Source organism: Telopea speciosissima, unplaced genomic scaffold (assembly GCF_018873765.1).
Source record: "Telopea speciosissima isolate NSW1024214 ecotype Mountain lineage unplaced genomic scaffold, Tspe_v1 Tspe_v1.0069, whole genome shotgun sequence".
Classification (NCBI taxonomy): Eukaryota; Viridiplantae; Streptophyta; class Magnoliopsida; order Proteales; family Proteaceae; genus Telopea; species Telopea speciosissima.
The window spans coordinates 71,990-85,037 of record NW_025317405.1 but is presented as its reverse complement, the minus strand read 5'-3'; positions in this window follow the sequence as shown (position 1 = coordinate 85,037).

Here is a 13,048-nt window from a genome sequence, read left to right as displayed (position 1 = left end):
ATACATAAAAAAAGTCAAGTTCAAAGTAAGTTGCTTAACATCTTTATGTGGAACATCAGGTCAGAAACAGGGTGCACTGCATGCTCTAGTAGTGCTACAAGGCAAAGCAAACTGGGTACAGTATCCCTGCTGCCTATTGCATAGTGTTACAACTCAACCATTTGGTTGTGTATTAAATGTCAGTTTACCTACTTAAACTGAAAGCCTGAAATGAAGGTTATTTTTTTACTTCCACTTATGATTTTTAAGATTTCCCAAATACGTAAACAGTTCCACCTGTCTTACATTGATGGAAGCTTTCCATCAGCGACTGTTTTTTTTTTTTTTGGTGAGGTCCTGTTTTCTTGGTTTATTTGTTCAAGGCATATTGTCATACTGAGTCTGGAATGATGAAGGATGGAATTGAAACTCATGCTACTGCAGTTCACAGCATGGAGGACTGTCAACTACATTATTGGATATGGACTAGTGCCATTATTCAAGACACTTGAAATCCATGACAGATGATATATGATTAAGATGTATAATGATAAATTTTGAAGTTTGTAGTGCTCAAATTGGAGTTATCTTAAACCATGTAAATGGCTCACGAATAACATGAGTGACAAGTCTGTTCAACTCGAATATCTTATCATTTCCTTAGGGTTATGTCAAGGTCTTCATCATACCGTGTTTTCTTTTGATTGAATTTTCATTTCATTTTGGTAAATTTTTTAAAGTCAACAGTAGTTTTACTGCATTTTCTTTATTATGGTTGACTAGATATTTTATATTCAGGTTTCAACCCTTTGCTTGATTTTTTTTTTGTTTCTGTGCATTTTCAATGGCAATGTTTCACACTGATTTTCTATTGTATAGAATAATGCATAGTATGTAGGCTTCCACTTATATGATCATTTAAATTTATTCTTTGGTTACAAAACAGATTTGAATTCACATGAATACTTCTATGGTTTAATGGCAACTCAAGGAGAATGGTATTTTCAATTAAAGGAGGCAAGTTATTATTGGTTTTTATCATTATGAAATTTGATGCTTAGATGAAGGAATGAGAGTGACACCGTGAAAGAGGTTCCTTAGACTATGATAAAACAGAAACAAATTATATTCTTTGGACAAATGGAATCACAATCAGTACTCATGCACAGCTGCAGTCCGATTTTCATTGTCCTTATGTCGGATGCGTAGTCCTGGTGCCCTTTAGTTAGTAAATCCGAATAAAAATTGACAGCCATAATAAAGTAATGTAGTCCTAGATAGATAGGAGATCTACTAGGAGCCAAACAACCAGGGTCTGGTAAGCTACTGGTTCGATGGGACAGAGTTGGAGTTTTAGGTCAATTTTAGGGTTAGGTTTAGGGTAATGGGGATGTATCTTATATGGTAAAGCTAGACAGGTGTAGGGGAGTCTAAGGAAATAGGTTTTATAAGTTTTGAATGGGTAGAAGTAGGTTAGATGTATTTGGGGAGCAACTAGGGTTAGGGTTTTGAAAGATGGAAGATGATGGAATCTAGGGTAGGAAATCAGGTTGTTGAATGGGCTTAATATTTAGGTCGAGTGTGGGTAGGATGGAGGGGAATAAATGTTGAAAGTTGCAGCTAAATCAGATGGTTAAATCTGGAGTTATGGAGGTTTCCTAGTAGAGATAGGAGAGAGTAAAAGTGTAATTTCAGACAATCGGCTTGGTGGATGATACTGAAATTTGGATTGAGTCTCTCTTAGGGTTTGAGGAAGATTCGATCAAAATTTTAGTAGGTTCTAACGGTTAGATTTGGCTGGGTAGAATTCTCGCGAAAATCACTTTGCATGTGACCTTCTAGAAGGAAGAAGAATAGTTGCAGGTTTTAGGGTTCTAATGGATCTATGGTATTAATGGTGGATGAGGAAGGTAGTAAGGATTGAGTATTGGCAATGGGGATCAATGGGGCTGGGTTTAGAGGATTAGGAGAAGAAGGGGGATGGTTAATAATGTCAAATACTTGCTGGGAGTTGCAGGTCTTCAATGGCAGCAGCTTGAAGCCTAGAAACAGGTCCTCCCGATCTACAAGATGCAAGGAGTTGATTGGAGGTCCACCAATCCCTTATAACAGATCCTCTCGGTCTATATGACGTAAGGAGTCAACAGAAGATCCACCAGTCCCTTCGCCTTGATATAGACTCACAAGGCAACACTCAACAGAGCAAGGCAGCAGCAAAAACTATTTTATTAATCATATTCGTATTCAATACTTTGCCCCCTTACAACCTTATATAAAAGACTCAAAATTAGACTTTTACACTAAAAAGGAAAGGCCTAACCCAATCCTTAACTTATTAGGTAACTTATTAGGTAACTTAAACTGACTAGGAAACTAAAATAGACTCAAAATAGAGTCTTAATCCAGTCCAACTAAACAATTAAAAGACAAAACTACTAAAATCACTTAAATTGAACCATTGGTTTAAACTAGCTTTAGGACTAAAACATCTAATCCCATATGCAACCTAATTACCCATATTTTAGGCCCTTAAAAGTGGCTTATTACATAGAAAACCATGGGATCAAAGGCCCAACATGTATATAACCCAAACCTAGACTTATTCCTAATAAAATAAGCCCATTTTGGTGATGAATCTGCATCATAAAGTCATTTATATACAGTATATTTAGTGTTCATTTACTGACTCTTGTACCAACTCCGTTAGGTTCCGAGTGCTTGACCACCTTTTTGTTCATGACAAGTGCTGATTTGATTTTACCAGGTCCATGATGAGACTCTTCATAATTCTGTTGATTTTTCATTTCCATCCTTTTTCTTACCACCGGCCAGGCCCACCTGGACCTTTTCCCTTCGAATGACTCAATACTAAGCTATTGAATCAAGGGCAATATTTCTCTCGATAGAATGGATTGCAATCAACGAAACCTTATACCCGGGAGGATGCTACACCAGGTTGGGGTTCTAGATCCCCCTAGTAAAGCCATTTATTTGCCCACTATTCGTGTCAAAAGGGCAACCCAGATAATGTTAAGTAGCTGATATGGCCTTTTTAGGGATTCCTTTTGTAACTGCAACCATGCAATTCAGGCTTTAGTTTATTTCAGTCTCAAGGACCAATCAAAGAAAAAAAAATGCTTTCCATCTGACAATAAGCAGTCAAAAGTATACAAACATGAATGAGCTCTGTAAATGGTAACCAAGTAGTTCCTTGAGATTACTTTTTCTAAGATGGATAAGAATAATTAATCATCTTTGTATCCTAAATTGTCAATTTTCACCAACTTAAAGTTGAATTATTTCAGGTTGGTTAATGAATTTTTTTTTGGCTAATGGCTGATATTTATGGGTGTTATACATGATTTATTATGGCTTGTTCCATGCAATATTAGTATCTTGTATGAGAAGAAATTATATTTGTGTCCTGCCAGTTTTCCTGATTTCTGTTGAAGTTCTTCGTAAAGGAGGTTTTGTTGTTGACGATGTTTTGTTCTCTTGATGATGCTCTCACATAGGTCACACAATTGTTGGAGAAAAAAGACAACGGGCACGCCATTGACACATGTGGCAATCCCAATGGAGCAACAACCGTTTATGATTTGAAAAGGAAGTTTGATGAATGCCCTAGCATACTACAATTGGATGTGCCAAATGCCTCAGAGGTAACTTCACTGTCTTCTTATTGATATCAGAATCTCATTTCCCTTTGAAGGTCACTCATTAAAAGGTCAAAGTGAAAATGCTGTTTGCTTTATTTTGAAATTGTAATTTTTCCTTTAGTCTTATACAAATAGAAACTCTAAACCTATGCAGAATGAACTTGTGGATCAATAATAAATTGTCAGTGTATATGCCTATATGGTACATGCCAACTTTTTGAAACTTCTCCATAAGGATTTATGCATGACTGACTGCCTGTTGAAACTTCTCCAAAAGGATTTATGCTGCAACTATAGTTTTATAGAAATAGAAACTCTCTAAACCTATACAGAATGAACTTGTAGATCAATAATAAGCAGTGGGAGCTCATGGCTCATGGCAACCTGTTGAAACTTCTCCAAAAAGATTTATGCTTCAATGACAGGTAAAACTGATGCAATTAGACGTTGGATAAATTAGGAATTAATTTTTTTATTTTTCTTTATTTCAGCCGTAGATACAAGTAGGGTTTGAGTCAAAGTTGTTTTAGTTTTACAGTCCAATTAGAGTTGAATTTTTGTTTTAGATTTAGATAGAGTCGATTCTAATTTAGATTTCGACAAGGATTAGGATTTTATTTTCTCTTTAAATATTTCTTGTAACCAGCGTATTATTCAGTTTTTGGAGAATTGAATGAAATTTTTATTTGAGTTGAAGCAATGCTTGCTGTGAGCTGCTCCTGTCTCTATCTCCCTCTTCGATTTCTTCTTTAATTTTCTGCCTCTTTCCCAACCTTAAACCCACTCCCTGCTTCCCTAATCTCATATTATAACCTTGGTTACTGAGTTTTTTTCTCTCTGGGCGGTACTACTAGATTCAGGAAAAACATCATTGGATCCTTACACACATCGACTGGTCCTGAGATTTGATTCACGAGTTCTCTTCCTTAGTGCGATTTATCTCCCGGATCCCTGCTTCCAATAGGTTCATATGTTGTGAGTTACAACTCAGATTCAGATCTGGTTAGTATCTTGTCCGCCAGGTTCTGGTTACAGAATTTTCTTGAAGTTATGGCTTGTTGATTTGGTCTGATGCTGGTTGGAATCAAGAGTGGTTTTACTAGCGATCTCTCTGCCAAAGTTGCACTTCGAATGGACAACCATAGAGGGAGTTCGAAGGATTAGAGGAGCCCTGGGTTTTACCGTTTCATGTTTGTCAATTTGCAAGTAAGGGCCTAATAATTTTATTAAACCCCCCCCCTTATTTTCTGATATTATTTTGTTTACCTCCCATTTAGGTGTTCCTATTCCAAAAACAACTCCCATTAACACGTTATACCCATTCACTTGTTCCTCTTTTATTAGTTGATTCCATCAAATTACGGTTCTGCCAGTCATCCATCAAAAGCTTCCATTAATTACCATTCTGCCATTGCTCTTGTGAGGCTTCATATATTTACTGTTTTGCCATTCAATTTTTGATTTGAGTGCTTCTTTTCTTGGGTGGGCCCATAAGCAACCCAATAAAGGGTTATTCCAATCCGGGTACATGCCAAGGTTCTAAGACTCGGGTCTCGGTGGCATCTCGGCCAAGTCAGAAACCGAGTCTTGGTGCAAATTTTTTTTTTTGACTCGGGCCCCCAACTCGGTGGGTTTTACACATTTTGGGTCTGAAACTTGGTATCCAGCCTATTTCAGGCCATTTAAAGACAATGGCATGCCCAGATTTGCCAAAAAACAAGTCCAAATATGAGTTTTACTTTGGACCATAGGTTGGTAGGCGACGAGTCGTACTAAAAGTCTAAAACAACTCTACATATAATTTAGTAAAACTTAGCAAATTTAGCAATCAAAACATTCTAATTAGTACATATCAAATTATCAATCAAAACATTCAAATAAAAAGTACATTACAACAATGTTCACTGAATTTGTTACATGAAATGTGATTGAGTAATAAATTCATCCCCAAATTGATCCACAAAGAATTCCCATGTCATGGAATTGCTATAGTGTTGCACATAGTGTGACACAGCTGCCATATAAGTCTTCTCATCAACATATACCAATCTCCCTATCTTAGGGTACATGGGAGGTTGGTATGAAGTGTAAGATCCATTTACTCTTGTCATATTGAGTTTGAGGCATGTATGGCTGGTTTGGGGCCCGGGAATATGTACCCAAAACTGACCCAGAGCTTTGTCTGTCATACTCAGCTGTTGACTGCCCATATTGACCATAGGCACTATAATCAGAACCGGTGCTCTCCTGGCCATAGTCATAGCCATGATGATGCTGAGATGATTGCCATGACTGATGCTCACTAGTTGTATCTATACTCATGCTTTCGAAACTTGCAAGCATGGTGTTTATACTGTTGTCATCATCTTGAGCATCTAACTGATGTGAGTGTTGGCGACCCTTTTTTCTTTTGTATGTTTTAGGGTGGCCACCATGGTCTTGATCTTGAGTGGCATGCGTAAACTGAGACTCACCGGTGAAACGCACAGGGTCCCCCTGCGTTCCCACCTCATACTGGTACTGCTCGTGCATCCCCTCATGACGATCATCATAATAACCGCCACTCGGCATGCCACGACCACCACGACCATCACCACCACCATCACCATCACCATCATCACCATCACCACTGTCATCACCACTACCATCATCATCAGCAGCAGGACTTCCTACAGCAGGCTCAAAAGGTTTCGGTGACTCTGTGTGTGCACGCCCCTCTTGCGACTACATATAATCCTCAACATCAGTGCCGGTTACAGACGCAATGGTGGGGTCGGGCTTGCCCCCAGGCTGATCCATATCAGGTGTACCACGATCCCTCACCCACTGGAATAGGGGATCCTCATCGTCATCAGAGTCCTCTTGGAAAATGTTGGACAGTTCAATGGGTTCTTTATCATTGGCCTCAATTCCTTCATGTATGTGCCTCATCCTTAATCTCATATTGTAGTGCACATACACAAGTCGCTCCATGTTCGCTACCCAACCTGTTCCGCCTCTTTGAATGTATCAATGAGAATGTACTCCAGTTGCGCTCACATCCGGAGGATGAACAAGTTTGTGAGAGCACTCTCACTGCTACCTTCCTCAGGTTGGGTGAACTTGTACCATAAAACACCCACCAGTCGGCTGCATTACATATATAGAATAGTAAGAATATGTACATTCTAAAGAGATAAAATTATAATTCATAAATGTAAATATGTAATATCATGCCACCTACCAGGGTCTGACTTTTATCTACCCTCCACTGCAGCTTGTCGACCAAAACTTGCTGAGGCCTCTCTAAAGTGTTTGATCTAATTTCAATTTGAGGAATTAGTATTTCCTATTTAATAATTATATTCATAAACTAACTACCAAAAGTACCAAAGTCTCATACTCTCACCTCATCATTGCAAGCAGATTGTGTCTTTGGATTGAGCTCTAACTTCGCAGTAACAGTTTGAACTGCCTCTAACAATTCTATGTCTAGCCCAAGATCATGGGAGTAGTGATACTTTGGATTCAAATAGTATGCTGGTAAAGTAGACCCCACAATTATGATTTGTTAGTGACTTTACTGACTTAATGCCTTTGGGTTTTGAATATGTAAATGTAAAAAAGTTATAACATTTAAAGTGTAAAGTATGTTGAACTCACCAGTTTTATGCAATGGATGACTTAAGTGCTTCTCCCACCGCTCATCAATGATGTTAGTGTAGGACTTTGCACTTCGAGGTATAGCAGCTCTAACCATTTCCTTCATTTTTTGGATGGCAGCATAAATGTGGGCCAAGGTAGGCTTCTTCTCTGTATCAACCATCCTCAGCACTGCCACCACTGGCTCTAATATGGCAACCACTTTCCCCAAGTCCTTCCAAAATCCATCACTTGTAATGGTCTGTTGTGCTGCCTTTGCATCTCCTGACTTAGAACCTTGCCAACCAAACCATTTATCACTTGCAAACATAGACCTCAGACCTATCGCCTTAGTTTGAATGCTCTTCAATGCAATATAATTGGTGACAAATCGAGTGACACCAGGCCTCACTAAATCTCCATTGCATTTCTCCCTCAACAAGGCTAAAGCATAAGAATGGTTGTACACAAAAGTTGTCACTTGTCTTGCCTTATTTACCACACCCGCCACCAAAGTCTTTTTCCCCATGTCCTTCAGCATTAAATCAATAGAATGGGCTGCACATGGGGTCCAAAAGAGCCGGATCCTCTTACTCTTCTTATTCATAAACTTCTCTCTAGTCTTTTTAAAGTTGGAACCGTTATCCATCACAATTAGGATAACGTTCCTTGGTCCTACCTCCTCCACCACTTGCTTCAACTCCTTATACAAGTATGATGCATCCTTTACATTATTTGATGCATCGATGGACTTCAAGAATACAGTCTTTCCATTGCAACTCACCATGAAATTTATGATGGATAGTCTAGTAGGTCCAGTCCATCCATCAGCCATAAGAGTAACCCCATATGTCTCCCACATTGACTTCAAACTTTCAATGTAATCTTTCAGCTCTTGTACCTCCTGAGGCAAATATACATTGTATAATTCATGTGGTGAAGGTCCCTTCCATCCTGCACCAGCCTTCCCTGCAGCATCAAGGAATGCATTATAGTATATTCGTTGTGCTACATTGGCTGGAATGCCATGGTAAAGCATGAACTTGCTGAAGGCTTTTCGTGCTTCCTCTTGTTTACCACCAAATATTTGCGGGATGGTTGGCTGGTAGGCATCTTGTTGCCTAAAAGTTGTGGGATCCTGCTCAAAAATGGGATCTGGAGCTTGTACTCGTGGTCGGGTTTGGGGTCGTGGTATATTTCTTGTCCCAGTGCTTTTCCTCCTTTCATCTTCTTGCACTGGTGCAGCTGAGCCAGGTCCACCAGCTCCTCTTGCTTGCTCATATGTTCTTATATTCTCAAAATGAAAACTGTCTACTCTCAGCCAAAGTCTGCTGGTAAATTCTCCATTCAGCCTCTGATTGAAACTCACCAGGTGGAGGCCCAATGTCACTATCATCTCCGCCACGGACCTCTACACCAGTCCTCTCTAGTACTGCCTCATCAAACTCTTGTTGCATTCTTTCTCTCTCAGCTTTCTTTAATTTTCCTCCTTTCAAGTGTTGTGCCGTTGTCACTTTCACTTGGACAGGAACATTTGGGCATGAGACAACATCCTTGCCTGTACCAGACAAGTGTTGCTCCTCCAGATAGCAACTTCCCACAATAATTGCATTTGGACTTCTTTTTGTCTGCGGACATGGGGACTCCATGTTGCCATGCTATATCAGACATTGTGTACAAAATGTCTTATATTTTACACTGTTACATAAAAAAGCATGTATTAATAACCATGGATCACTTAAAGTAAGATATTCAAGACTTAAAGCATTCATAACTCTTAAACGTAATGTCAAGAAACTAGAACTATGAAATAACTATCTCTTATTTATCCCTTAACCCTAGTATTTATTTCTTAATTAAAAATAATATTTTGAATTTAAAAAAAAAATATTTATAACTTAAAGTATAAGAATATTATAATGTAATGATGTATTTGACACCATTTCAAGTTGAATATTATGTACATATGTTGTACATAATTTTCCATAAGCAACAACTATTTTTCCTTAATATTATATATATTTTATAAATTTTTATAATATATTTATTAAATCTGAAAAATAAAATAATTTTTTAATGGGTGAAAATAAAAAATTAATTCATGGGGCCGTAGAGCATCCCAAGTTGTTTAACATATATCAAATTCATTTTCAAACAATTACTATTCATCCTATTTTTTTCATTTTCATTTTTCAAATAAATCATTTATTTTTTCAGAAATTATAATAAAAAATTTAATAACTGAAAAATAAATCCGACTCCATCAAGTGATAGATCGGGCAAAGATGTTTAACATATATCAATACCACATGAATCTAACAAGTATTACACAATTTTTTTTGAAAAAAATAGATTTGGGAAAAATTAGAAAATACCTTTGAAATCCTACAAATTGGTGATGATTTGGAGTTGAATCTTCACTTTACCACTTGAATCTCACTTCAAACATCATAATCCACCAAAGATTTGAGAGAAATAGGAAGAAATTTGAGATAGAGAGAGCTCTTGGAGTGTTTTTCTCTATACTTTAGAGAGCTTTGGACAGAACTCGAGATTTCCGAGTTCTGTACATTGCTCTCTTTTAAAAAAATGGGCATATGGGTCATGAAAACTGGGTAAAAAACCATATAACTCGATACCGAGATAACTAAAAAAAACAGAGAAATGGCAATCGAGACTTGGCCGAGATCTCGGCGAGAGCTCGGCGAGATATTGCAGTTTAGGAACCGACTCCCATCTCGACTCGCTATCTCACGAAACCGAGAAACTTGGCGAGATCTCGCGAGTTCTCGAACCATGGTACATGCTTTAAGTTTGTCATCATATAAAATGGATAAATCATGTATTATACAAAGTAACATGATTCATACTTGTTATTGGGATTCACTTATGCAGCTCTTCATTGTCCTGGGTTCAGACTCAATAGTTGATGGATCATTGTCATTGTCCACTGAATAAATATCGGTGGCATACCTGTATTTGTTTGTCCAAAGTGTTCTGTTAATGTCCAAGCTGAGCACAATATATCCTTACAAAGATGCAGGAGGTTTAAGTTTTCCTCTGTTACAGCAGATACTGATGTTTAGTGATGCCAAAACAATTCTTCTTACATAGTAACCAAGAGAGCGTAAATATACCTGTAATTTTTGCAGTTTTCTGTGTTAGTTGTCAGCTTGTTGGCTTTAAGAGGTTCTTTCTTGGTATGAAAGATGGAACCGAAGTACCAAACTCGATGAAGTGATCTGTTTCACCTAACTAATTAATGTAGAAGAAGTTCAAGTGAGAACCACTCTACAGTATGATCAATTATAGGTTGCAGCAGAACATCAAAATAGCAACAAAACCAGAATTAGTAACTTAGAGAATAAGACCCAAACCAGCCAGCAGAACTTCACCAAACTTGGATCGAGTGGAGGTGGTGTTAAATGGATGTTATATTCCAAAAATCTGCCAATTCTGATGGCCTAATGTTGATTTATGAAGAGGGCTTGAAATTAGAAACTAGCCTTCAAAATAGAAGGTTATTGGAGAGATCACTCTGGCCAGTAGTTGGGAAAGTCAAGCACAGTCAAATGAAGAGTAGGATGTGCCCTGAAGATACCCTGAATATGATCATAAAAGAGTCACAGGTTGCTGTTTTCCGGAGTCTCGAAGTTGCAGCAGGTTCTGATGGGGGAAAATGAGCCGCAGGAGCTGTAGGCCCTCAGTTGATGGTGTAATCGACAGCAGCAGTGTTGGTTATTGATTAAGGTTGCAATCAGACCTTCACAGATGTAGCAGCAGCAGTGGTTTGCTCTCTCACAGCAACAGTAGCAGCAATGGATAGACTGGATAATGTAGTCCTAGATTGGTAGAGGACTAACTAGGAGCCAATCAACCAACATCTGTTATGAACAGGTGAACCGGCTCGGTCAAAATAGGGTTTTTGGTGAAATTAGGCTAAGGGTTTGATGTTAGGTAAGTGTAGGGGAGTCTAACCGTGAAGGTCCTGAGCATAGTTGTCAAGACGTCAAATTCTAAAAGGATAAAAAGTCAACCCTCCAGTTCAAAAACAAAAACTAGATTTTTGGCAATAGGTGAAATTTTCAACTTTCTATCACTGGGTTTTTTCTCAAATCTAAAGATTCCATAAATCCTTAATACTATAAAACATAGCTAAAAAAAACCCCTATTTGAATTCAATAAAATAATTAAAAAAATCAAATTCCAAAAGGATAAAAGTCAACCCCCAGTTCAAAAACAAAACTGGATTTTTGGCAATAGGTGAAATTTTCAACTTTCTAATGCTGGGGTTTTTCTCAAATCTAAAGATTCTATAAATCTTAATATGGTAAAACATAGCTAAAAATTACAAGTGCGGTAAAATATTCGTTTGTTTTGATATCTAAAAAAATATATTCATTTGTTTTGATATCTAAAAAATATTTTAATTTAGAGCGATTTTGACAACATACGCTCACATCAAATAATGTTTGACCAGAACATAACTCCTTTACTATAAATCAGATTTAAGAAATCTTGGATTTGTTGGAAAACTGGTTTTGTGCTCTACCTAATACAAACAGTCTCATGTAAAAATAAAATCATTTGATCAATCAAATTCCATAGAGAACAAGAACCTTTATCTAAATCGAGAGCAGGTTAATTACTTATTGATAAGATCATATTTTCTAAGAACAGTATAAACCAAATGTGCAACTAGGTATACCTGAAAATGACCAGTTCCAAGAGCATATAAACCAAATGTATGTTTTGATTGTCTCAAACTTCCAAAGCTTGCTTCTTCACTTCTGCTGTCTTCTATTTCTATGTTGATTTTTGATGACTTGATGTGGCTTAATGTTGATTTTTGATGATATAAGGTATATGTTGTAGCATATTAAATAATGTTAGACTAGAGGGAAGATAAAAAATAACACTTGGGCGCCTTGGTTGCCTAAGTGCTTAGGCACCCCTCCACCGCCTTAGACTCACAAGCCAAATTTGCCAAAAAATCAGCAGAACGATTCCCCTCCCTGTATGAGAAAAGAACATTCGCTTCAAGACTATCCACCAAACGCATGACTTCTTGGAACCAGTACCAGCAGCTCCATAAAGGGCAGCTTCTCGTAGAGATAAACTGCACAATAGTCCTCGAATTTGAGTGAACTATGCGATTATTGTGACCCAGACTAGCACACATGCGTAAGCCATCACGGAGAGCCCTTAATTCAGTTTCAGTGTTGCAACAGATACCATAGAACTTATCAAAAGCCATAATAAAATATCCATTATGGTCACGAATAATACCCCCTTCGCCATTTAGGCCCGGATTCTCTTTGCTGGCCGCATCAACGTTGATTTTCACCCCATTGCATGGGGGAGACCAATAAATTGGCCGAGGAACTCTTTGCTTCTGAGAGGGGGGGAGATTGACCCTCAGAATGTTTAGAGCTAAATCGTCCTTCATATTGGACCTGCTTGAAGGGAAAGCGGGGTACGAGATTTCTTGAACCTAAATCAGAATTTTCCAGATTATAGCATTCGTCGATCGCACCCCATTATCGTGCTTACGATTGTTCCGCTCTTTCCAAAGCTCCCTGATAATGAAAGAAGAAATTATCCCAATAATAAAATTAATAACATTATTGAAAGCACCTTTTGATTGCCAAAATAAAATTCTGGTTTTCACCTCTTGAGTGGGAAGAATCTGGATATCAAGAAGACACCAAAGAATTTCCAAACCTTGGTTGCCGTGGCACCCTACGCCAGCACATGAGAAGTGGTTTCCTGCCAAGGCTCATTGCAAC